The sequence below is a fragment of the Heterocephalus glaber genome, unplaced genomic scaffold (genome assembly GCF_053883595.1).
Source record: "Heterocephalus glaber isolate CG9 unplaced genomic scaffold, H.glaber_assembly_v1.0 deba00000937, whole genome shotgun sequence".
In the NCBI taxonomy this organism is placed as follows: domain Eukaryota; kingdom Metazoa; phylum Chordata; class Mammalia; order Rodentia; family Bathyergidae; genus Heterocephalus; species Heterocephalus glaber.
In genome coordinates this window covers 12928903-12954827 of record NW_028258173.1, presented here as the reverse complement: position 1 = coordinate 12954827, position 25925 = coordinate 12928903, and the positions used below count along the sequence as shown (strand labels likewise).

The following is a 25925-nucleotide window of genomic DNA, read 5'->3' as shown; positions in this document are numbered from 1 at the left end:
AAGTGTCAGCAGGTCCACCCTTTCTATATGTTCTGAGAGGAAATCTGTGTTCTGCCTCTCTCCTGGCTTCTGGTGCCTCCTAGAAATCCATGGCTAACCGACTCTAGTCTCTGCCTTGGTTCTTACCTGGTGTTTCTGTGTGCTTAGATCCAAATGTCCTTCTTCTAAGAAAGATACCAGTCAGTGTACTCAAGATCCACCCTAATCCAGGATGGCCTTACCTTGATTAAATGTGCAAATACTCTAAGGTCACATTCCCAGGAGATATTTTTCAATCTGGAATGATTAGCTGTATTTCAGATTTCTTTTGCACTCCAGTGGACCCTTGACTTATGAACTCAATTCATTTGAGAGGTCTGGTTGTAACTCAAGTTAGTTTTAAGTCAAGACTCTCTTTCCCATGAGAAATAATGGAAATACCCATAATGGGTTCAGAACCTCCCAAAGTACCCCTTAACTAACCTTTGTTGTATAATGTGCATAGTTTACCAGAAACACCAGTAATTTTCCTAGTGTATTCTGATCATAACCCAAATTGTTCATGTGTCATGGTGGTCATAACTCAAGGGTCCACTGTAGTCTAATACAGCAGGTGCTCAATAATTTGTTGTGCATATGTTACTGGGATTTGAACCTACAGCTTTTGCCCTGAGCTACATCCCCATCCTCTTTTAAACTTTTTTATTTTGAGACAGGGTCTCATTAAGTTGACTAGGGTGTGCTTGAACTTTTGATCCTCCTTCCTAAACCTCCCAGACTGCTGGGATTACAGCCATGTGCCACTATGCCTGGGTTCAATAAATATTTTCTGCATTGAAGACTGAATATCATGCTTAAGCAGGCAGGCTCTGGTGAAAGAGTGCTTGAGTTCAAAACCCACCTCTGCTACTGTCCATGTAACCTTTGGAGCTCCTCTTTCCTCTTCTATAAATGGGGACAATGATAGCACAAAGCCCATAAGATGTTGTGAAGGTTAAGTTAGGTGATCCAGGTAAGCCATTAGCATAGACATGGCACACAATACACACAGATACATTGTAGCCATGGTTATTTTCATTATTAGGAAAATGTGCATTTGGGTCGTCATTGTGAACTTGCTCCTCTGCATGATGAAAGATCTAAGTGACAAATCATGGAAGGAGGAGGTAGAGTTGCTGAGGCAAGTCCCTGTTGATCCCCTTGTGGGTGTGCATGCTGGGCCGACACCTATGTGTTAATCAGTGCAACAGCTGCAATAATAGCTAACCTTTGCTGAGTGCTTGCAAGGTGCACGGCAGATCACCAGCCCTTCCATTCTCAGTAGAATGAATCTGGGTCTTATTATACAGGTGAGGAAATCGGGCCCTGAGTTGGTAAACAGCCAAGTCAACATTCAAGCTCTACTCTAGAGCCTTCTCCTTCGGGCATAGGAGGAATTGGGGAATTAACGTCAAGGGTTGGGTTGGCTTTGCCATAAGAACTGCTAAAGGGTGGGAGGTGGGAATCTCTACATGTTCTGTCTCTTTGGTGCTGATGGAGGGTTTTTGTGTCATCCGTGTCTAAAAGGCAACCTGAGAAATGTGCTACAGATGTCAGTCATGGGGAGGTGGATGCAGCCACCAGTGAGGAGGTCTGACCAGTGGGGGTGTTTGCTGACATTGCAGACACCAGCCACTGACCTTACTCCACTTCTGTGCCCTGCTCATGCTCCTCACATTGGGTTTATTTCCGTATCTGCCCCATAGCCCTGGCAGTTGCTGTCCCCTCTTATTGATAAGCTCTCCCTTCAGGCTTTCTCTAGTGGCTGGTGCCTGCTCACTCTTCTGGGCTTTACTCAGCTGGTGTGTTCTAGGAGAGACCTTTCCTGACCAGTCTCTCTGATATTGCTTCCTTCCCATGCATGTCGTTGTTTCATTTCCATCCCCTGTATCACTGCTGAAATCATTTCTTTTTTGAGACAGGCTGACCTAGACTTTGCTATACAGGCTGGCCTCTCCTTTAACTCATGATCCTCCTGCCTCAGCCTCCTGAATGCTGGGATTCTAGGAATGTGCCTCCATGCCCAGCTTGAAACCCATCTTCTTTGTTTCTCTGTTACCTTTCTCACACTGGAGTGTCAGCTCCCTAGACAATTGACCTCATCTGTCTGGTTCCTGCCTCCAGTGCCTGAACCATGTTTGGCATTTAGTAGGTTCTCAAGTGATATTTGCTCCTATATTTACACTGCTGAAGCTAAGCTTTTGGGTGTGCATCCAGGAGTCACTTACAACATGGGATCTGGATCCTGACTGCTTGGGTCTGTTCCTTGCTGGCTCTGGGACACTGGGACAGTTACTAAACCTCGCTGGGCCTCAGTTTGTTCATCCCTACAAGGATGTCAAAAGGTCGTTGTGAAGAGGGTATGAGGTAAGTCATGTGGGTATTACAAGAGCAGTAATGAAAAACCAAAGCCATAACCAAACCAACAAAACTCAAAAAAGGAGGAGAAAAAAAAAGAGCCAGAAGGACTCATAGGTCTCTCAGGGGTTAGGAGGACAATGGCTAGTGAAAGTGGAGAGGGTGGTCCCAGCCAGCCGAGTTCAGATGCTGCCCAGTCACTGGCATTACCAGCCAGGCAGGCTCGGAGGAGAAGCCGAGGGTATGTGGAAACCACAGTTACTGATGCACATCGATTAGCAATATGTTAACTTAACTTCACATCTGGCTTCAATTTCCGGTTTGCCTCTACTTTAACTGAGTCAAGTCAGTGGAGTTCTGAGCAGTGGCTTAGCCAGGTATCAGAGATCAATAGTTACCACTGAAAGGTCAGAGGCCCCCAGGGACTTGAGGTTGTTTCTCAAAGGGGCCTCAATGAGGACTGAATTGAGCTGTCAATTCATTCAACACCTGGTTTGATTTCCGTTCTCAGGATTGACTTTTTACGGGAACTCACCCACCCTGTTACCTCTCAGGACTCTTTCTCTGCTGCCTTAGGGGTTTTGCATTTGCCTATGGGAGGAACTGGGCTGGCATCTGTCACACAGGGAAGTGCTGAGGTCTTGCTGTCTGGTGCACACTCTGGAAGCTAAGGCAGGAAGCACAGTCCAAATGAGACTCTTACTAGGAGGAGAAAGAGCCTTCCCACCGTTGTTTGCTTTGGGAGTTCCCATTTTGTCTTCTAGTAAGCTCTCCGCGTCGAGGGACAGGCTGCTTTCTATCTTTGCACTTGGGTAAATAGGTCAGATAGACGTGAGAGTCCTATAATGCCCACCTACCTACCAGCTGGGGCAAGATGGAGACTCAGCGGAAGAGACTGCAGGTTTTACATTGTGACTGTGTCTGGTAGATGGGGACATGCAGAAATGCAGTAAACTTGGTAGTAAGTCCTGCCGTGTGTCCTACCCCTGGTCCTGGTGCTTTTACGACACCAGTTGGGTGTAATTGGTTTGACCTCTTAGGTGACAGAATCAGCACTTAAAAGGGCTGGGAGTGTAGCTCAATGGTAGAGCACCCCTGGATTCAATCGCTGAAAAGAGAAAAAGAAAAAAAGATGGTGTGGTGGGGCCCTGGGAAGAAAAGAAAGCATTTCTGTACAGCAAAGCTGTGTGAGTTACTTTTTTCATTGCTCGGATAAAATATCTAACACCCAAAATTAAAAGGGGAAAGGTTTTTTCAGCTCACAGTTTGTGGAGGCTTCAGTCCACATCAGCTGCCTCCAAGGCAGGGTGGCACATGAGAGGGGCAACAATTTATGGCGGACCGAAGGTAGCAAAGCAACAAGGGTCCTTAACAGCGTCTTTCTGCCCCTTTTATCCTACCCAGACCACCGGGATTAGAGCAGTGCCAAACCACTCAGCGGACTGATTTAGTAATTACACACTCTTAATCCCAGAGTCACAGTCCAGATTCAGCCACCTCTGAAAAAGCCCTATTACCACATGAGGCTTTGGGGAGCCATCTAGACACAAACCTAACAGAAGCCAAGAATGGAATCCATAGAAGTGTCCGTGTGACCCAAATGCTGGGACCGTAGACGAGAGTGGGGGTTAGACTGGGAGGAAAAGTGCTGCGCGAGCAGGAGTTAAGGCCCATAACGGAAAGGCACCAGTGCGTGCACTTAACAAACCTTCACACAGCCTCTCCAGGACGCTGTCCTGAGTGCTGGGAACTCATGCCTGATCCAACAAGAGCCCTGGCTGTCCTGGCCTTGGGGTTGAGTACAACTGGGCTGGGAGTGTGGGACTGGATGGTGGACAGGAGCGGCTGGAGAAGGGCTTCACGTGCATGCTGACATCTTTGGACTCGGTCCTGAAGGCACTGGGGAACCCAGAAACCCTGGCGTCCTTGGCCCACATTTGAGATGGATGGGCAAGTGTGCCTGGGATGGCCAATGATGGCACAGGGAGGGCAGGGGGCACCTGCCAGGGCCCCATAGAGTGGCTTCATTCAGGATTGGTGCCAGATCCAGGCATCACTGAGATGGCCCCGTGTGTGTCCCACTGGCATGTACTCTGGTATGAATGTGTGCAAAGGAAAGGGGGATTTGCCAAGGACCACACCAAGCTCATGTGCTAAGAATTCTTTTGAAAAGGACAAGACCAAGAGCTGATGAATGAAGGAATGAATAACAAAACCAAGTTCACTGTCTGTGACCACATGTGTTTGTGGTCGACAAAGGGCCTGTGTATCTATTTTCCTAACGGTTTCATGTAGCAGCCTTCTGAGGAAAGAGTCAGTTGTCTTCCCATTTAACAGCAGGCCAAGTGGAGGTTGAGTTGAGCTATTTGTCCATTTGTAAGTCATGCTTTAGCATCTTTCCCGTTACCACCTTCCCTATCCTACACACGAAGGCCACCGCAAATGATTTTTAAGCCCTATTTCCACCTCCAGGCCTTAAAATTATGAATGGAGCAAGGATAGTTTTTATTCCAGTCACATAGCAATTTAGAGAGTTGCCACAGAAAGAAAGCCTCATCATCTATTTAAAATTCTTTGTAAATGAAGGCTGAACATGCTTAACTTCGCAGTGTTGTGTCTCTCCAGGGCCCTTGTGGCAGTCTTTCCAGGGCTAATGTTCCCTGGTTCTAATACACGTCATTTATGCAAGTGAAGTCACTTTGGTTTCTGTCTGGCTGTGTTTTAATTTGTGCTGATTTTCTTGTTAACAGGCTGCTGTGGTGTCTGGCTCTGTAGTCCCAGCTTTGCTGTACCATGCATTTTCAGACTTTAATGAGGACCCCTGTTGGTGAACTGGTCCAAGCCTGCCCAGATAGATTTGGGTAAAAACAAAAACCCTTTCCGGAAAACAAGACCATTTTAGTGCTTCTTAATTAGTCGCCACCAAAGGGAGACAGTGGGCAGGAGAAGGGGAAAAGGCAAGGCCAGTTTTTGGGCCTGTACGTTTTGGGAAGGGCAGAGGGGTGGGTATAGTCAGGGTTTTCCAAAGATCTGGAAATAAAGGAAATAAGCTTGTTTCCAAGACCTAAACTAGGAACTTTAACACACTGTGGGGGAAGAAATGAAGCTCTGAAAGAAAGCATAAGCTTAAGTGATCATCAACACATTTTTTCTAATCAAATGACCCGAGTTTTGTTCTTCAAGCTTTTTTGTTTGTTTTTGTTTTTGTTTTTATTTTGAGACAGGACCTGCTATGTAGTTCAGGCTGGCCTGGAGCTCACCATATAGCCTGGGCTGGCTGGCCTTGAATTTACGGCAATCCTGCCTCAGCCTCCCAAGTGCTGGGATTATAGGCATGTACCACTAAGCCCAGCTCCCTTTAAACTTTGTTCATTCATCAGATGCTGCTGGAGCAGCCCCACCTGTCAAGGCACTGTGCCTGCGGCTGGAGCTGCAACTCATTCCAAGCCCCATCCTTAGAGCAGTGACAGTGCAGAGGAAGTTGAAGTGACATATTGCTGGAGAGATGTGCTGTAGTGGATCCCAAGATGATGCTACTGAAATGGCCAAGGAGAGACCACACTCAGGGTATGAGTTAAAAACAGGACCCAGGGTAACATTGAAGCAAGCAAGGTATACTTGGGGGAGGGACGCAGAGCGCTAGCTCTGATTTCCCTTCTTTTTTTATTTTTTTGTAGTGCTGGGGATTGAATTTAGGCCTTGCCCATGATGTTAGGCAAGTACCCTACCACTGAGCTACATCCCCAACCCTTCTCTTCTTTTATTAAGGGCACTGATCTCATCATGGAGGTTCTATTCTCATGACCTCATCTAAATCTTATTACTTCCCCAAGGCCTCACCCTCGGATACTGCTACATTGGTGACTAGGGCTTCCACATACAAATTTTTATGGAATACATTTAGTTCATAGCACCAGGCAAGAAGACATAGTGGTCAGCAGCCTTTGACAATCTCAGTCCCATTATCAGAAATGAATCCAGGGGGAGGGAGGGGGACAAATGGACATAAAAAGAATTAGGATGTGTTATATGCATGTACCAATTCCCCTTAATCATTATATACTGTGAACATATACTCATAAAAATTAAAATTAAAACTAAAAAAAAAGAATCCAAACCAGAAGAAGAAGGAGAAGAAAAAGAAAAAGAAGGTAGGAGGAAGAGGAGGAGAGGGAGGAGGAGGAGAAAAAGAAACAAAACAACAACAAAAAAATGAATCCACAGTGGACAGCATTCCATTAAGCTTGACAAACCAAAGTGCTTTTTCCATGGTCCGTTTGAATTCCCTTAGCATGAATGAGCTTCATTCTCACCAAGGCAAATTTCAGATTCTGACTTCCTGTATAATTTGTGCTCAGGAAGAAAACATGTTGACGACACTGACGCTGTTCCCATGTCATCCTGGGAAGCAAGTGGGACATGGCATTCCTGTGTCTTTTTCGGGTCCACATAGTTTACGTGGACGTGAGTCAGGCTCTCCAGGATGGCACCACAGGAGCGAGTCTCAGGACTTTCCCAGCCAGACACTGGCTCCCTAATGTCGTGACCTAGTTAATGGAACACTCAATGTTGCTGGCCAGCTCTGGCCACCCTCCCTTGGATGATTCTATAGTGGAACAGACATGGGCATTTGGGTTGGCTGGCCTGGGTTCAAATTCCAGCTCTGTCATTTCCTTACTGTGCCGTCTTCAGTATGGCCCAGTGACTAGACAGGGCATGGACCAGCTTTGTGGGCTTGGGAGAACTTATGTCAACCGTCTCTACTTCAGCTTCCTCACATGTCAGATGGGGATCGTGATGCCTTTATTACAGATTCTTTCTCCCCCTTGCCTCTTCTCTCTCCCCCCTTCTTCCCTCTCCTTCTCCTCCTCTCTTTCGTCTTTTCTTCCTTGACCTCCCTCTTCTTCTTTTTCAGTACTGAGAATTGAACTCAGCTTTCACTAAGCCACATCCCCAGCTCATTTTTAACTTTATATGTTGAGACATGGTCTGACACTGGAGAGAGAATGTAGGCCAGAAGGATGAGGGAAGGAATATTAGTAAAATATACACATGGAGTCGGCCCTCTTTACAACCCCTATGATTCTAGGCCTGAATGTTAAAACCATTTAGCATTTGATGGTTGTTTTATTTATTTACTTTTTGTGCTACGGAGGATTGAAACCAAGGCCTTCACCCTGAGCTCATCCTTAGCCCATTCACTTGTTTATCTATTTACTTGTTTATTTAGAGACAGGATCTCATTAAATTGGTCAAACTGGGTTCAAACTTTCAATTCTCCTACCCAGCCTCTCAGAGGGCTAGGATTCCAGATTGTTTTAAAATTTACAAATAAAAGAAAAACAAAGGATTGGAGGCTACATGGGCTACTGAGGGTTTACAAAGATTATCCAGCCTAATCCTGGAAAGCAGCCTGCCGTTATCCAGCCCCGTGGGCAGGTGGGGAAAGTGAAGTTCCAGGAGGGCAGCCAAGCAGCCCAGGGCCCTGAAGGTCCAGGCGGAGTGGCTCAGCTCACAGGCACTTACCTGTCAATCACAGGTGTGCTGTAACACTGACTTCTTCCAGATCAGCGCCCTCTGGGAAGCTGTGGAGTAGGGCATGCACCTGGCCCCCTTGCCTGTGCCCTGGAGCTGGCTGTCCCTAAGGGGCAGGCTCCCCAGGGCACCCTCCGGGACATGCATCTCTGCCTGGGCACTAGGAGGGACCCTGGCAGCCACAGAAGGGACAGGAGGAGCCCAGTGCAACCTTCCCCAGGCAGACCCTCCACCTCCTGCCAAGACAGTGACCCCCAGCACTGATCTGTGGCCCCTGACCCCAGGACATTCGCCCCCTGACTCCCTACATCCTGCCTAACCCTGGGTGCACGCTCCAGGTGAAAGACCCCTTGACCGACAGTCATGAGAGCAGGCTGGGGAAGCGTTGGCACTGGAGGGTGTCAGCTCGTCACAGGGTACGTGTGGGGATGTGTGAAGGCCTCAGTTGACACATCAGTATCCAACTTGCAAAGTCTGGCCTCTTCTTCAGCCATAGCTGGCCATGACCTGGGGCCCAAGAGACGAAGGACACAAACAACAGGAACTTTGCCTCCGTGCAGAACCAGGGAGCTACCATGGCAATGGTGCAAGGTCAGACTTCCACCTACTACTCAAGCTTGGCTGGGGACCACAGGGGACAGGAAGTGTCTTCAGCATGCCTGGGTCCAGGTCTGGCCTGGACTTGTAGCTCTAGCATCCCGTAAACCACTGTGGCTGTCCTGACACTGAAGGGAGGGAACAGCAGAGCACAGCACTGTCTGGATAGGGTGCCCTTGCCACTCAGTGCTGGTTCTGTCTCTGGTACCTCTGCCCCCCAGGGCTTAGCCATTCCTCTTGCCAGGGGGAGCCTTTTCTACCTGCTGCTCTCTGCATGTTACACCGCCCTGTATCTGGGGGCTCCAAGTTGGTGCCAGCAATGCCGAACATAGCCATGGCCACAGCCACCCACATTGATAGGGCACAGGTCTGGGTGGCCAAAAAGGGCAGGGGCCAAGGTGAGCTCAAGTGTGAGTGGGCTGCTCTTGCGTAAGGCTCCACTGAGGCACCCCAGGGAGAGAGCAGCTCCCTTCCTGGGTCAGCAGGGACTCAGAGAGAGGAAGCCATGGTGACCATCTTGCATGGTGCAGCCATCCGGGGCTCCCAAGGAGTGTGAATCCCATTTCTCTCCAAGACGCTTTACATCATATTCAACCCTGCACATGTCACATACCAACTTTGGCCACAGGTATTTCTGTACTCCTGTCTGTCAGTGAGCCAGGGAATGATGGGGATCTCTGCAGTGGAATTACGGCAAGGGCATGGTTGGGCAAGGGGTAACAGTCCATGGGGCACCTATAGGGCAGCCTGTGACACAGGCACCACCCGGTCAATCACAGCCTCCATTTATACAGCACCAGCTCTGATCCACTGGCCCCTGGGGGTGGTCTCCGTGGAGATGAAGTGTTCTGGTGACTTAAGGACAGGTCAGAACTCAGCTGAATCCTGCAGTTTGAGCAGGAATTCCCCAGGCACCTGAGAGCAGGACAGGATTCCAGGCTGAGCAAACGTGTGTGCATGCGGACTGGCAGTGAAGGACTCTGCAGCTTTTTGACATGTGCAGTGCAGGGACCACAGCCCAGAAGCTGGGGCAACTGCTGCATTTTTTTAAGGACCTGCCTGCACGCACAAGCAAGAGGGTCAGGGTGGGAGCTCAGTTCCTAGGAGGACCCAGCAAGCTCGAGGTGCTGTACTGAAGATACTATTGGCCCCGCTGGGTCCTCCTCACCCACATGGCTGGTGGCCTCACTAGGCAAGCGGATCCTACCCCACTCAGGCAGCCCAGGGAGGTCAGGGCCAGGGGAGCAGGGAGGCCTTGTGCTGATACTTCTGCCCAGCTGGCTGAGGCTCGGGGACTTACATCATTCACTGAGAAATGAGCCACAAGGGTCCTCAGGGACCAGCTGCTCCCTCCACCCTCACCAGCCCCTTGGGGAGAGCCCGCCCTGCAGCTCCAGGTGCAGCCTGTGCTCTGGAGACAGGAATCTCTGCACTGAACCCAGAACCCACGAGAGCTCCAGGAAGCCAAGATGGCCTCTTCTGTGGCCACCTGGCAGCTCTGCACCTCTGCCCTGTGTTACCCCTGTTGCCTGCTCTGGCCAAGCACACAGCCGTCTAGATTGGTGGTCTTACCCCTTTCCAGGTGCGTGGCTCCAGGCAGCTGCCACACGGGTCCCTCCCAGGCTGCTTCCCAGGGGGCACAGCAGCACACTCTGCCCTAGTCTATTAATTAATCAGTTATTCAATGTGCAGATTACACGTGCACCCTCTCTCTCGACACCCCACCTCTAAAGGACGGTGTGCTAAATGAGGTTTTCTGTCTTGATTGCTGTGTGGGGAGGACCTGGGAGGAGGAGTTCTGTCTTTTCCCCTCTATCCTCTCATGATGTTTTGGGATCACTTCCCTTACTCCCACCTACATAGTTCCTACAGCCTCCATGCCCTCTTTATGTCTAACAGCTTTTTGGGTGAGAATTTGAGATTATTAGGCTGTCGAATAATAGGGTTTACATCTCGGTATTTTAAAAATGGTTTCAGAACGTAATCCAAATTCAATGTCAGCTGCATTATGAAAAGCATTTCAGACGTACCTGACCACATGTGGTAAAATGGTGAGGTCACAATACCATAAGCCACTTTGCACGAGCAACTACAGAGTGGTCGGTGATGGACTTTATTGTAATCAAGAGTCGAACGTGACAGATCAGTGGGGCAGAGCAGAGATTCTGTAGAGCCACACACAGGGATGGTTGAGCTGGGAGAATGGGTAAAGGCAATTCAGCGGAGGAGGGTAGTGTTGCTGACAAATGGGTTTGGACTCATGTAGTGCATGGGGAGAGAGCCGGACAAAACATGGGCTTTGGTCCCTGCCTCTTACCGTATAGGGATGAACTCAAAGTAGATGAAAGACCAAAATGTGAAATATAAATTGATGAATTTTCTATACGACAAAAATCTTTGTGCTCAAGGGTTAGGTAGAGATTTTCTATGGACAACGTTATAAACAAGATCCACGAAGGAACAAAAAAGGAGAATTAAGTTTCGTCAAAAGGAGGAGCCAGTCCTTGAAAGACAATGTTGGGGAGTGAAAGAACAAGGCACTGATTGAGATAAAGCATTTGCAAGTCATCCATTTTGAGAAAAACTTCTTTAATACCACCTAAAGAACTTTGATACCCAACAATTAGAAAAATTAAAAAAAAAATAGAATGTAGAGGCTACATGATTTGAAAAGAGATTTCACCAAGGAAGGTACCTAGGTATCAAATAAGCACATGAGAAGTTATCATAAGCAGACATGAGCTAAATGAAAATTTAAACCACAAGGGGCTAGCACGCCATCCCTGTTGAAGAGCTAAAATTATAAAGTCTGACCGTACAAAATGAGGAAGTAAAAAACCCAGAATTCTCCTGCCCTGCTAGTGGTGCAGTCACTGCAGAAAATAGTTTGGTGGTTCATTCAAAAGTTACACACATACTGTTATGGGCTGTGTCTAGATGTCCCCCTAAAGCCTCATGCAATCAGAGGTGGGCTTTTTGGAGGTGGCTAAATCTAGTGTGGTGGGACACTGGGATTGATGCATGGTGCAATGCCAGGATTAATGGTGTAAGTGCTATCTTCCCTAAGGGCAGGTAGCCTGGATAAGATATAAGGGACAGAAAGGAGCTTGTTGCTAGTCCCTTGCTTGCTTTGCTACCTTCTGCCCACCATGAACTGTTTCTCCTCTGTAATGCCTGTCTGCCATGCCACCCTGCTTTGGAGCCAGCTGATGATGGACTGAAATCTCTGCACACCGTGAGCTAAATAAACCTTTCTTCCTTTAACTTTGGGTGACTGGTATTTTGACTCAGCAATGAGAAAAAGTAACTAAGACACACACTACCAGGTGACCCAGCCCTTCTAATCATGTGTATGTGAATATGGAGATTTCTTTAAGAACATTCATATGAGCTCTGTTTCCAATAACTGAAAACTACAATGTAAACATCAAGCAGCAGCTGAATGAATGAACAAACTGTAGTAACCCATGCAATGGATTTCTACTTAGGAAAACTATAGACTAGTCTATGAATTGATCTCAAAATAAGTATGCTGGTGCAAAAAGCCAGCCAGGCAGGCCATGTTATATACAATCAGTTATATGCATTTTTAGAAAATGACAGCATATCTATGTGACAGAAGGCAGATCATTCCTTGCCTGGAGACATGGTGGGAGAGGATGGGAAAACTTGGAAGGGAAGGCATATGAATGGGATGAGGAAACTCGAGAGTGACAGATATGTTTGTTTTCTTCATTGAGTTCATGGCTTTACTGGACTATGCATACATCAAAACTTATCAGATTTAAACTACAACTATATGCAGGTCATTTTATGGGCTACTTTATTTTAATATAAACATAAAAAAGTGAGGCATACCAGTGTGTTCCAACCTAAAGTCTACCAGGCAAGAACAGAAAGTCTGGTCCAGCATGGGGTGTGCTAGCTGAATTCCCCTGTAGTTTATTTCCACAGACGGTCGTGAAGGTGGCTGCTTCCCAACCTCTTCCCTGGAGTAAATCTGCATAAAGTCTGGTTTAACCCATCACCACCCATACACAGCAATTCTTCTCCAAGAGTGGACTCGAAGAGCAAAGAAGACATGAACCCAGGCAGGTGAACAATAACCAGGCTTTTATGTGCACAAGAGGAGAATACGTGAAGAGAATGGGGGCACCCGGAAGGAGTGGTGGGTGTCAGGCCAGGTCTAGGATGGAGAAAACTGGCCAAGCCCTCAGACCAACCTGGCCCGTGGTCAGGCAGGGAAGGCGGCTGATGACTGCACAGCTCTCTCCTGCTCCCTGCGTGGGGTGTCAGGCACCTGGGAGGTACAGTGGTTGATCTTGGAGGCGGGGAGACTGGATGGCAACAGCCTGGGCGAGTAGGTGGAGTCCGAAGCTCCCAAGTCAGGGCAGGGCTGCATGGCGACGGTGCACAGGCTCTGTCTAGTAAGACGGTGGTGAGTGTAGGGTCCATGAGAGGCAGGACAAGAAGAGGGGCTTCTGGGAAGACGGGACGGCTGTTGTTGCCCATCACAGGTCCCAGCTGTGTGGTGAGGAACGGCGTGTGGGCCAAGGGGGTGTGGGTTCAAGGATGAGGTCGGGCGGGAGACGCTAAGTGAGCCCAGGATGCTGGAGACTGGTGCCTTTGGGAAACGCCCTTCTGGGTGATACGGGCAAGAGCTCACCCTGGAGCCCGGGAAAGATCTGAAAACGACAGCCAAGGATGGGGGTGTCGTGTCCATGGCATCGTCCCCAGGGTCTGGGCTTGGCTGGCAGGGCAGGGGTGCAGATATGTTGGCTGGGGTGGTGGAAGAGACAGTCGTGGAGGCGGAGTGAGTGCTGGTGTTACCAGAGCTGTGGGTGGAAGGGACCAGAGGAGGAGGGGCAGCTGCAGACACAGGTGTCCGGGTTTCCCTTAGGCAGAGGGAGGCTTGGAGGGGAGAGGTGCAGGAACAGGAGGGCTGTGGAGGAGAGAACCGGGAGGTGTGGTAGAACAGGGGGCTGTGGGTGTTACTGGCCGGGCTCTCCTGGGTGTGGGGGAAGGCAGAGGGTCAGACAGGGTGGGGGGCCCAGCTGCCTTCTGTGCCCAGGCAGAGGTGGTAGGAATACTGGGACTGACCAAGTGTCCCCGGGACGGGGCAGGGTGTTTGCAGTCCTTGCAGCAGATGGGGGGTGAGAAGGTGCCAGCCGAGGGGCAGCGTCATCTGTCAGCGCCTCTGATTTCTCCTCCGAGGCCTCTATTTTCCCTCCGATGTCATGCTGTCCTCTGGTCTCCACACGCTCCTCTGCTGGCTACCCAGGTGTTCCTTGGGGGTCACAAGAGGGTGCTGAGGAGGTGGGGGGAGCTCGCCTTTATCCCACAGTTGCAACCCTGGCAGTGGCAGGGCTGTTGGTGTGCGTGCTTTCCTCTTGCCAGGCCTGTGAGCCCTGGCTCTGGGTGGAGGACAGCAGTCTGCTGGTGCAGCTGGGGGCTTTTCACTCTTTGCCTCCATCCCTGGACCCTGGGAGCCTGGAGGGCGGGCCTGATGGTGCCCATCCAGCTCTTGCTTCTGGGACTTCTGCGGTGGGGAGCGGCCTGGGGCTGGCGCGGGGGGCACTGGTGGGTGCCTCAGGCTGCCAGAGGGAATTGTGGGAGGCCTGGTCTTGGGAAAAAATCCAAGGAGACTCACGGGCCATCTCACCCTTTCAAGTCCTTAGGATGGTGTTTACTCTTCTGAGGCCCAGGACAGTGCCCCAAGGTGGCTAGGTTTCCCTTGGACTCCATGGGCCTAGATGGCCACAACCCCAGGGCCAAGGGTGCCCCGATCCTGATGGTCCTGCCCTTTGGTTTCCTCCTGGCACCACTTCACCTGCTTCTCCTCGGGCTGCACCTGGGCCCTCTCCTCCGAGATCTTTTGGAGCGAAAGGAGGTGACCGGAAGTCATGGTCCCCACAGGCTGTTCAGATCCAGCAGGCGGGCGAGTGGATCAGAGGAGGGATCCTCACGCTTCTGGAGAGTCTGAGCATCCGAGAGTCCCTTGGTATTTTCCGCGGGTCCCCCCAGGACACCAGCGGCAGGATCTCCAGGGCGGAGTCCGCAACCAGCCGGAGGGGGGCGCAGTGGAAGCCAGGTGCCCGAGGCCCACAGTGCAGACCCGGGTCGAGGATCTTGCCGGAGGGAGGGGGGCTGGGCTGGGCCGGAGCAGCTAGGTGACCCCGGCCGGGAAGGGGAGCCTCGTGGGTCAGGTGAGTGGGCTGGCGACATCTGGGCGGGGGCAGACTACAGAACAGGGAATGAAGCTTTCTGAGCAAGTTGTCCATTACCGGTCAGGCACGAAGAAGCCGAGCAGAGCAGCCCTCAGAGAGCTCGCTGTCTCCGTTGCCAACTCCTCAGTGGCCTCGAGTGCACTGTCCCTGAGCTTCGCCCTTGTGACATCCCTGGAACTCCTGATGGAGGCTTGCATGTGAGGGCCAGGCGGCTGCCCCCAACTGGACTCCAGCTCCTGGGGATGCCCGCTGCTCCTTGCAGGGGTTCGGTACCAGGAGGGCCACTCTGGGGACTGTTGGGGACTGCGGGCCAGCTTAGGTAGCAGAACTCCCTGGGCCAGCTTAGGTACTCTGAGTCTGTATGTCTCCTCCCACTCCTCTGGGGCACCAGGGCCCAGCGCTCTGGAAACCCAGTGCGGGGCTGCCCAGATTGTGTTGGCCCCTTCAGGGACCTCTGCAGGGGCTTCCATGCTGCCTTGTGCCTGTCCCTCTCCACAGCCACCCTGGAGGCACCAGCTGGTGGGGTTACAGAGGAGGGGACTCGGTGCCCCGAGCTGAATTGTGCTGTAGCCAATGACGTTCCTTCCTGGAAGGCAGGTTCTAGTCCCTTTTTTCTGATTATCATTTAAACCAAGGCCCTTCCTCCACGCTCACAAAAGAAGGTGGTGGCAGCCAGGCTTCCAGTCCAGGCTGAGTGAAGCCAGAGCTCACGCCTGGTGCTGTGGTGCCTCCTTACCCTGCTTGCTTGAGTTACTGTTCTCTGTCTCTGATCCTCAGGCCCTGAGCACCCAGTCATGTGTATGATGAGCTCATGCCCTGCTAGGAGACCCACTCCTAAGGTAACTGAAGCCCACACCAACTGTCAGCAGCCCTTCATCCCTGATCTCTGTTCTGATCTAACCTCACAGCCCAGATTTCTTTATGGTTTAATTTGGAGGATCCAAATAGGTAAAAGTTACATTCTACACCACTTTAGATTCATGCTGAACTTTACCAGTGTATTATTCTGCCTAGATAAGACTTCTTAGAACTTTAGATGTCCTAGGGCCAAGAGAGAAGACATCTTGCATGTCAGAACAAGGAGAAGACGTATGACTGTCCTGGGGGTGGAAGCTGCAGCATGACAAGAAAGATTGGAATGCTCCTGCATAGGGCATTATTTAGTTGGAGCCTTGCTTCTGTGGCTGACTTCATTTCATGTTTTTCTCTCTCATGGGGCTCATGTGTGTCACACACATGACATGTAGAAGTTTCCTAGCCAAGAATCATAGAGATTAATAAAAAGTTATACTTTTTTGTTTAAAATTTTCATTAAAATACCATTGGGCAGATTGTGTATATTGTAATATTGGCTTTAGCACTCTGCTTGGAAGACTCTTTTTATACTGTTAGAATGAATTTGGACTTCCATTCCCAATAAACTTTGGGATTAGTAGGTTACAAAAGGTTTTGCTCAGATACAAATTACTTTTGAGAAGAAGATAAGAATTCTGAGTCTTTTTAACTTCTCTAGGAACAAAAATGATGTACAGCAAGGGCATTTCACTTTCTTCCTTGATAGTGTTTGATTAGAGTTCAAAAAGAACTCCTTGAACAGTAATAAGCTGGTCCAAATTTAGGGCAAAACATTTCCTACAGGAACTTTGTTAGGATTTATTTGAAAACAATTCCATTCATGTCATTTTCATTATTTTTACCAATGAGAATCAGCTATTAACTATTTGATAAATGTTTGGGCTTCACTACAATAAAAATGAATTTGGATAAAAATGTCCCAGAAAAAAATACAAATAGCACAGCCTCATGTGTTCCTTCCCAAAAGAGATTCATTCTGAGGACACATCATTAGGTAATTTCTTCATGGTGCGCATATTAGTGTTCTTACACAAGACCGCCCCCCCATCATTATTATGTCTTCAGCCGTGCAGTCAGGGCTGCCTTGATGTCTTGAATCAATTCAAATGGTTGCTTTCATGATCATTTTCACTTTAAAGAAGATCAGGAAGGCAGACGCACTGCAATGTTTTTACGAGCCTACCTTTCTGTTCAGAAAGCCCTCAGCAACAGTATTCACCACATTTTTGATCACACCTTGTGAAGACACTCAGGAGAGGGGACTTTCAAACAGTGGCCAGGGTGATGGGATAAGGGTGTTTAAAGTGAGGGAGAGCATTTTGAGGGGGATTAATGTCAATGTGTCTTTTACTGTAATACATTTTAAAAAATGTAAACATTCATTGTGTATTTTGACCACCTTTGTCCATCCCAGACTCTGTTCTGGTTCACAGCCAGTGTGGTAGAGTAATGAGGCGATCTGATTGTAAGCAACAGAAATGCAGCTCAAACAGCTTCAGCAGAAGAGGCATAGGCTGGAGTTTTGAATGAGGCCCTGTGAGCCTCTGTGCTACCCAGCCAGTGGCCAGCGTTTTTAGGCTCCTGCATGAGAGGGAGATGTGGCCCTTGGCTTTCTGGGGACATGTCCTTGTAGCTTGAGTTTCAAGGGGAAAAAAGCTATTTCTCACTCTCTTACTCAGGAAATTCCAGGTTCAGATTCTGAATCACCTGCCCTCTTTGGGTCATGGGTTGTAGCCCATTCCCAAGGACAGGAGGTTGTCTGCTTGGTGAGCTTACACTGGAGAGCTTGGCCTATATAGGGGTGACCAGGGACCATGTGTCAGCAGCCCACAGAGTCATGGAGAAGGCTGAGTGCTCCACTGTAAAAACCGACCCATGACCCTACAGTCGGTGCTCACAGTGCCAGGTGAATGTCTGCCTTAGATGTGGGAAGCTGTGAGGAGGTTGGTCAAGGTCAAGCCTCATCCTCCTGGAGGATGAGGAAAGGCTGTGACCGTGGTAGGTTTTGGAGAACAGGTGGGAATTTGGGAAGGCAAGAAGAGGGGCTGTGTGTTGTGGGCTGAGTGAGCAGGGTCAAGCTGAGTAGAGACACACCCTGGTGCTGTGTAGGGTGGTGATTGCTTTATTTGTATTAGTACGTGTTTGTAGTAAATAATAATTGCATGTATTGTGGGGAGTTGGTGCATGCACATTACACAGCTTAATTCCTTTTTTGTCCCTACCCTTCCCCTCCCTGCCCGGTCCTTCCACCTCTTGGTCCCTTTCCCATTTGAGAAAGATTTCCCCATTTCCTATTATCTAGCTGTTACTTTGCTCTCTTTATTTATATTTTGTGTTTCTCATATAAAAGAAACCATGTGATATTTAAGCTTGTGTGATTTATTTCACTTAAAGATTATGGTCTCAAGTTGGATACTTTTTCCTACAAGTGGCTCAAGTTTATCCTTCTTTATGGTAGAATGCTACTCCATTATGCATAAATACCACATTTTCTTCATCCATTCATCTGTTGATGGATATGTAGACTTTTCCCAAAATTTACCTATTATGAATTGTACTGCTATAAACATGGATATGCATGTGTCACTGTAATATGTTGTCTTTAACTCATTGGGGAAGATATCTAGAAGGGGAATAGCTAGGTCAAATGGAATTTCTAGTTTTAGTTTTTTTGAGGAATCTCCATACTGATTTCCATAGTGATTGTAATAGTTTACATTTCCAACAACAGTGTAGAAGGGTTTCTTTTTCCCCTCCAGCCTTCCCAGCATTTGTTATTATTTGATTTCTTCATGATAGCTGTTCTTTCTGGAGTAAGATGGAATCTCAGAGTTGTTTTTTTGTTTGTTTGTTTGTTTGTTTGGTACTGGGGATCGAACTCAGGTCCTTGTGCTCAAGAGTTGTTTTAATTTTCATTTGTCTAATGACCAGTGATGTTGAACATTTTTTCATGTATTTATTGGCCACTTGTACTTCTTCTTCTAAGAAGTGTCTATTCATTTCAATTGCCCATTTTTAATTGGGACTTTTAGTTTTTGGGCGTCTAATTTTTTGAGCTCTTAGTTTGAGTGAATCATTCTGCTCTTACACAGAACCACTGACTGTCTTAAAAAAACAGAAATGTATTCTCAGTGGGAGAGGCTAGAAGTTCAAGATCAAGGTGAGTGTTGCAGGTCTACACAAATGTGAAGCTCTAGGGCAAGTTCCTTCCTTTGAAATTCCAGCTTCTGGTGGCTCCCAATGTTCCTTAGCTTTCACGCAGGGAGCAATGTCCTGCCCACTTATTGCTCCCCTACCATACCATTCTCTACATTTTGGCAGTGACGAGTTTTCACATGGACTACCATGAATTTGGAAAACCTGCTCTCTGCCCGGTGCTCTGCTGATTGTGTACCATCTCACTGCATCCCTCAAATAACTTATCGTGGAAGGCCTGATTGTGCCCACTTTCCAGATTAAGATACTGACACTTGGACTATGTTACTTGTCTAGGCTCACACTAGACAAGATGTGAACCCAGGTCTGTTTGTCCATGCTGTTAGCCTTCTTAGCACTTTGCCTCTCATAGTATGTTTTTTTATATTCCTCTAATGGGGCCCATCATACTTTAGCTTCTTATCTACGCACATCTTCACACTCTAGTTAGAGTGTAAGGTCTTGGCTGGAAAAGTCTAGTCTCTCCCCTGTAGTGCTCCAGGTAGCTGTGTTGTGATTGTTGAACTAAACCAGTAGCTCCCAGGTGAAAGGTTTGAGATGACAGGTGATGTGCACGTGACTGTTGAGAAGCAGAAAGGCCAGCACAGGAAGGAATGTCCAGTGGTGCCTTCATGTCTGTGTCCAGGTGCTGCAGCGATTAGGTCTTAGTGCCTGCCAAGAACCCAGTTAAGCAAGGCAAGGTCAATGCAAGAATGCCTGCCCCACATGACTGCCCAAACCAACTCTCACCAGGTAGTGCGAGCCTTGAGCTGCACCCATGGAGACAAGGCATTCCCTAGGGGTCAGTCTGGACCAGACTCGAGTGGAACTCCATTCTAGACAAGGGGGCAGGACAGCAAGTAAAGAGACAAATCTACACACAAGATAAGGCCAGATAAGATGAGGGCAAGGGACAGTATAGACTGCCGATGTGGACATAACCAGGTCAGGACAGATCTTCCTAGAGAGCTAAAATTTGAACTGAGACTAGTGACCAAGAAAAGGCCCACCATGTGCAGACCAGGGCAGAGTGATGCAGAGAGAGGTAACACAAATAGGACTTGAGACAGGAACAAGCTTGGGGTGTTCTAGGAAGAGCCACTCAGTGGGGTGGCCGGCTTGGACAAAGCTTTGGGAAGAATGAGGTTGACGTCAGCTGAGGTCCAGAGCAGCAGGCTGGCAAGTCCCACCTCTTCTGTTGTGTCACTCTTGGAAATCAGTGATATTGGTGCCCCTTTCCCAGGACCTTCCTTAAGGATCCTGGTAGTAGAGGTGGCCAGCTGAGGTTCCAACTGGGATGCCTGGCGCACCCGCCCATGGGCTCTCTCCACATTGTGTGCAAAGAGAATCCCTTTCCCTGGAGTTGTGCAGGACACAGACGGAGCCAGGACAGGACAGCCTTGGTACCTCTGGTTGCCCTGAGCCCCACATAGCTGCCCCTGGGGCTGATGGGAACACTATCTCAGAAAACCTGGGATCCACTTGGGCCTGTCTGTTGCTCCAGCTCCCTGCCCGGTAAGCTGTGATGGAGGGGCAGTAGACCATGGTAATGACTTCAGAATTACTTTGGTTGTAATAAGAACCCATTACAGGGTTACCAGCCAGGGACTGATAGCAGCCGCTACACATTTTAAAAGGGTACTTTGGCTGCCCCATGGGAAAATGAAGATGAGGTAACTGAGGTGGGAATCTGAAGCAGGAAGCAGGTGCCACATACAGCTGGGCAGATTGTGCATTGCTTAACTTCAGACCATGGTGCACATGATGCCTACTAGGGTTATGCAGCATGGCAGCTTGGGGAGGCAGTGTAGAGGCTACAGCAGTGGTCTGGGGGCAGGATGATGGTACCTTGGGCTGGGACTAGGTAGATGCAAAGCAAAGGATAGATCTGGGTCTGGAGTCGATAGGGCATGCTAAATAGGCTGTGGAAAAGGAGGAAAGAAAGGTAGGGATAGACTCTGCTTTGCCTAGAGTAACTGGGTGGGAAGTGGCTGTGTTCACTGAGATCAGGAAGCTTGGTAGAGGAAGAGTAGGCATGCAGGGAAACATCTAAAGAAGAGTCAGACAAACTTGCAGAAAGTGACAAAGGAAACCACCGGGTGCCACAGAGGAGAAGTATCCGGGTCTGCAGACCAACAGGTGTTTCTCTCTTGACTCGGGGAAGCCCAGTGAACTGAAGGGTGACAATAGTTTAAGTCCCAGCTGATGCTGTTGTGCAGGGCCAGCTTTATGGCCAGGTGGCCCAGGCACGTACCCAGGACTCTGCCCTGGGTTTGATGCTCTGCTGTCACCATGCTGAAATGCTTAGTGGTTTTGGAACAAGGGGCCCTGCCTTTTCATTTGGCTCTGTGCCCTGCAAGACATGCAGCTGGTCCTGCTGGGGATAAAGCAGTGACACCAACAAGCATGAGCCATCTCATTCAGAACTATAAATTCAAACCAGAATAAGATCAAGGGAAACAGATGCTTTTGACTTAATGTATGTGAAGTGCTTGGAAACGTGCCTGAATTCTAGTAAGTGTTTCCTAAGCATTAGCTGTGGGTTTAATGAGAATTATAAGGACCATTTAGGCATGTGTGCAAGGAGGGTTCTTGCTTAAATCTCCGGAGAAAGGGGACAGACTAAGCTGGGCAGAGGCAAATGTTTGGGGAGCAAATGTGTAAGCTATGGCTGGAACTCAGGCTGGAAATCTAAGGAGAGATAACAGTTGCTGGTAACCTGTATCATCCACATCCAAGGCCTTGGATTTTTCCCCAGGAGGTTGGGCCCTGCAGGTCCCACTGCATCTGTCTCTAGGGATGTCTTGAAAGAAATCTGTGGCTGGGAATGTTGCCCCAGGCACTTGGCGATCAGGAAAAGAAGGCCACAGGTTCTCCCTCCAAGCTCCCAAGGACAGAGGGGCAGGAAGGTAGTTGGGCAAGGTGAGGAGTCAGAGCTGTGGGCACACACTCTCCCTGAGACTCAGACCCCACAGTGTGTGTTTGTGCAGCCCTCTTCTCTGTGTTTGGACAGATGGGGGAATCACATACTCCCAAGTATGTGGCTGCAGGAGTGCAGGAGCAGGCTTCCAGATGAGCAGGGCTGGGATCTCACAGTGCTATTTCCCAGCTCCCCAAGGATGTCCGTTCTTTGCTCTTTGTCGCCTTGACAAATGGTGTCAGAGAATTAACCCATCTTCTCATTTTGAGATGTTCTGGGACCTTAATAGTGAGTCACATATTGTCCAGTGAGAGAGACAGACATTGTTCTGGTTGTGTAACTCAGAATAATAAACTATCTCCTTGCAATTTAGCTTTCAATAACAGGCATTTTATTATAACTTATGGTTCTGTGATCAGGAATTCAGGACCCCTCTTGGTTGAGCGATTCTTCCTTCCCATGTTGTATTGATCAGGGTCACACTGTGGAACTCAGTAAGCAGGTGGTCAGCCTGGGAAGACTGAGATGGCCTTGATCATGTGATTGCTGTCTCCATGGTGATGGCCTCAGCTGGCCACAGCACTTGCAGATGGTCTGTCCAGCATGGTGGTCTCAGCGTAGCCCTATTTTTTACATAGTGGCTCACAGAGTTTTTCAAGAAAGGAAGGGGAAGCTACCAGTCCCATAAGGCCAGAGACTGGCACAGTATCACTTCTGCATTATTCTATTGGTCAAAGAAGTCATAGAGCCTGCCCAGATTCAGGGGGAGAAGACACAAACCCCACCTCTCAATGCCAAAGAATTTGGGGCCAACTTGAATCTGCCCTAAAAGACAAAGCAAAGAAGTAACGTTCATTGTTGCCAGGGATGTGCCAAAGGATGTATAATTAGACAGGGGAGGAAGGCACAGTCTGCCCCTCCTTTCTGTGAACATTCAATCAATATTTTGGAATAAATGAATGAAATGAGGAGTGACCCTCCGTTAGGGTTTAGATCTAAGCTGTCCCCTCAAACTGTTTGGGAGGTGACTGAATCATGGGCATGTTCTGCTCGTCAGTGGATTGATTCATTGATGAGTTCAGTGGCTGACTGTGCTTTTAGGAGGTGGGGTCCTCGGGAACTGAATCAAATTTCCCCATATTGAACCTAACCATTGAATTTGACTCAGTTCTCGTCCAATTCGGTTTGTGACCAGAATTGTGGAAAGAATCAAGTTCGTAACCGAGGTACCACTGTAAATCTCTCCTCTTTGAAGTTGTGGGTGTGGGGTATTTTGTCCCAGTGTAGGGAGAGCGATAAGACACTTCCTTGGCTGACAGTAAGTGACTTTTCCATCCAAACCTGATATCAAGCTTAATGGACCTTGGGTCCTTCCTGAGAAGTTCTTTGGACGTTTCCTCTTAGTCTGTAAAAATGCTCTTTATATAACATGAAACCAGCTATTTCAAGCTGCTGAAACCATTAACAATTCGGTGACAGTACATTCATAATGTTGCACAACAACCACTTCAGTGGAATTTCAAAGCATCTTTCTGACCCCAAAATAAAACCTTGCCCCTCTTTTTTTGGTACTGGGGATCGAACTCGGCTCCTTGCGCTTGTGCAGCAGGCAGTGAAACCACTGAGCTAAATCCCCGGCCCATCCTTATCCCTCTTAAGCAGTGACTCCTCTCTTTTCTTCTCTCAACCTCCATCTCCTGATAACCACTAGTCTGCCATCTCCTTGAATTTACCTACTCTAGATATTTCAGATAAATAGTCATATAATACACGGCATTTTATGTCTGGCTCTTTTACCCAGGACAATTCGTTTTTGTGGTGCTGGGGATTATTATTATACTATGGCCTCAGGCATGCTGGGAAAGCCTCTAACACTGAGCTGCATCCCCAGCCCCTATCATAACATTTTAAAGGTTCCTGCATGTAGTAGTATTTGTTAGTACTTTATTCCTTTTCATTCCTAAGTAATATTTCACTGTATGGACATAGCATAGGGTGTTTATGCCCATTTATCTGCAGATGGACGTTTGGCTAGTCTCACCTTTAGGCTATTATGACTACATAGTGCTGCTAGGAATATGTCTGTATTAATATTTTTTAGAAGATCTGATTTGAGTTATTTATTTACTTATTTATTTATTTTATTTTATTTTTTTAAGACAGGGTCTCTCTATGTAGCTCAGGCTGGCCTTGAACTTGTGGTGATCCTCCTGCTTCAGTCTCCAGAGTCCTGGGATTATAGGCATGCTGTAGTCCCAACCTGGCTGAATTTTAAAAAATAATTCATAGGAGCAGAATTTGTGGGTCACATGGTAATTGGTCTTTAGATTTTAAAAATGGCTTTTGTGTTATGACCTCTAGGCTTGAGTGTAGGACTTTTTTTTAAGAAAAGAAGGAAAAGAAAAGCAGAGCAAAGGAAGGAGCCCACGCTGTTGGTCTGCAGACCTCATTGCCCTCCTCTCTACAGATGTCGAGGTCATGGCAAATGGCAGGGCTCCGGGTCTAAGGCACAACTCTGAGGGGTGTGAAACTATTAGGGATGTGCAGGATTATAGGGGTCATGGTGGCCAGAAAGAGGCAGCGTAGGTGATGTCAGAGTGCAGTGAGGGTTAGTTGTTTTTTTTTTTTGGTACTGGGGATCAAACTCAGGACCTTGTGCTTGTGAGGCAGGCACAGTGCCGCTGAGCTAAATCCCCGGCCCTGTTTTGTGTGTGTGTGTGTGTGTGTGTGTGTGTGTGTGTGTGTGTGTGAATAAATGGTCTCACTAAGTTGCTCAGGTTGGGTTGACTTCAAAGTTTTGATCCTCCTACCTCAGCTTCCTGAGTGACTGGGATGACAGGTGTGTGCCACCACGCCCAGCTGGGGTGCGCTTAAGCATCCTCACATCTGGGCCCCAGAGGAGCTGTCCCTTGTCCTGCCAGATGGCAGTTCCCCTCTGCCCTGCATGCGGGCTGAGCCTGCCTGTCTCGCTCGCTCCTCGCAGTCTGACACAGGAAGGTGTGCAGATGCCTCACTGCCCTTGCAGCCGCTCCTCGCTCCTGACCAGCGGGAGCCCAGCACTTCTGTCACTGCGCTTGTCATTCCAGACTCTAGAGCTCCATAATTTAAAAAACATTTTAATATTGAAAATTTCAAGCTGGGAGGCTGAGGCAGAAGGATCACAAGTTTGAGCCTAGGCAATTTAGTGACTTTGTAAGACCCTTCCTAAAGATTAAAAAAAAAAAAAGGACTGAGGATGTAGCTCAGTGTGAAGGTCCCGGGTTCAATCTCCAGTATTACAAAAAATAAAATAAAATAAAATAAAAAAGGAAAGAAAAATAGTAAAATAAACACCAAGATACTCATCTGTGGTTAATAGTCTACTACTTTTCCTTATACTTGATATACCTATAAATAAGTTCTTTTTCTCTGAATCCTTTGAACAATGCAAACATCACGCCCCTTCATTACAAATATTGCAATGTGGATCTCTTAAGAATGTTCTTCCACATGCCTATAATTCCTTTATTTTTCTAAACATATGAAAAATTCCCTGTATGCATTTAGCCAACATTAAGACTTCCTTATTACCTCCCAAATGTGTTAGTTTATTTGAAGTGAGATGCAGTCAGACGCTGTGCATGGAATTTGCTTTGCCCCTTTGGTTTCTTTTAGTGTAGAATATTACTCAGCCCAACGCCCCAGTCTCATCTTTTTCCCATGAAACTGACTTTTTGAAGAGACCAGACCAGGTATCTTGCAGAAATGCTTAGGTACCAATTTGTTCCATAATTTCCTTGTGGTGTTGTTTAATTTGTTCTTCCATTAACTGCATTTCCTGTAGCCTGGAAATTAGGTCTAGATGTTTGATTAGACTCGGGTTAAATGTTTTTGGCAAGAATCCTTGATTTGATAAACTTCATACTGCATCGCACCAGGAGACATACGGGTCAGGGGCTCATTATTAGTGACACTAAATCTAATCATTTTATAAGGTGGTAATTGCTAGCTCTATCCAATTTATGATGACCCAGGGTGAGACTGTGTGAACAGCCCCATCCACTGGTCATTAATTATTATATGGGGGATCAGAGGCAAAATGGTGATTTCCTGAAGCTGCTATCCCTTGTATTCGAGCTAGCTGTGGTCCTTCAGTGAAGGATGGCATCCTCATTACCTAGCAACGACCATGGGTCATTCCTTTTTTTTTTTTTTAAATGGGATTTTTTTCCTGTTTTTAT

At 48.1% G+C, this 25925-nt stretch overlaps 1 protein-coding gene across 10 annotated transcripts in view; it reads left to right on the top strand.

Annotated features, from left to right (window-relative positions):
* Arsg (arylsulfatase G) overlaps nt 1–25925 on the top strand; it is a 125642-nt gene that overhangs the window by 40885 nt on the left and 58832 nt on the right. The window contains exon 1 of one of the 10 annotated variants that reach the window (XM_021248621.2): nt 14666–15574. The exons of the other annotated variants lie outside the window; for them this stretch is intronic. The gene's annotated coding sequence lies outside the window, so the exon portion shown is untranslated. Of the gene's footprint in view, nt 1–14665; nt 15575–25925 lie in introns of those variants that run through there. 10 annotated transcript variants of the gene reach the window in all.